The sequence below is a fragment of the Micropterus salmoides genome, unplaced genomic scaffold (genome assembly GCF_014851395.1).
Source record: "Micropterus salmoides isolate LMB-PRFRI ecotype aquatic unplaced genomic scaffold, ASM1485139v1 Ms_hic_scaffold_2317, whole genome shotgun sequence".
NCBI classification, from domain to species: Eukaryota; Metazoa; Chordata; class Actinopteri; order Centrarchiformes; family Centrarchidae; genus Micropterus; species Micropterus salmoides.
The window spans coordinates 31,699-32,498 of record NW_024041504.1 but is presented as its reverse complement, the minus strand read 5'-3'; positions in this window follow the sequence as shown (position 1 = coordinate 32,498).

Below are 800 nucleotides of genomic sequence, written 5' to 3'. Positions count from 1 at the left end.
CCGTCCAAAGACATGGTTGATTGGTGACCCTAAATTGTCTTTAGGTGTGAGCATGAATGGTTTGTCTATATGTGGCTGTTGTGGGGACAGCCCGGCTGACGGTGAGTGTCCTGGTTTCCTTTTTTTGCTTTATTTCTCCCATTGTTTTGCTCTGCCTGCCTCCCTGTGTTCTCCTCCTCTCTCTCCCCCTCCGCTCCTGAGCCCAGCCAACAACCCGCACCTGTCCCTCGTCAGTAACCTCCCCAGTCTGCCACACCTGCCAGTAATCAACCTCATCACAGCAAGTATTTCTACCCCGGTTCCCCTTCGAGGGAACTCGGACTGCGTCGGTGACGACACTATGGGAACGCCCCTGGGAGTGGCAGGGCTTAACTATGAATGAAACTACTCCAATCCTATTGGTGTTACTAGAACGGTAGTGTGTGACGGCGTAACCGGAGGGGGTATATAAGCACGCCGGCACATAGAACACATTAGCTTCTTTCTATTCAGCAGGCACTCTGGCTATGTTTGGAAGCTCCATTATCCTACCTGACATCGAGACGAAGCAGCAGATCATGTCAAAGCGATTTTGACAGTGTGTCTTCCCATGTGAGCGTTTCATCACGGAGGGTGATACCCATGGGATGTGCGTCTCATGCCTGAGGATGTCGCATGCTCAGGCGGCTCTCGAGGGGGCTGCCTGCGACCATTGCGAGGCCCTGCCTCTGAGGGTGCTGAAGTGTCGAGTGGCTCTCTTCCTAGAGGATGGTCGGATGCGCTCCCCTTGTGGCACAGGCTCCGCGGTCGCTGAGGCGTCA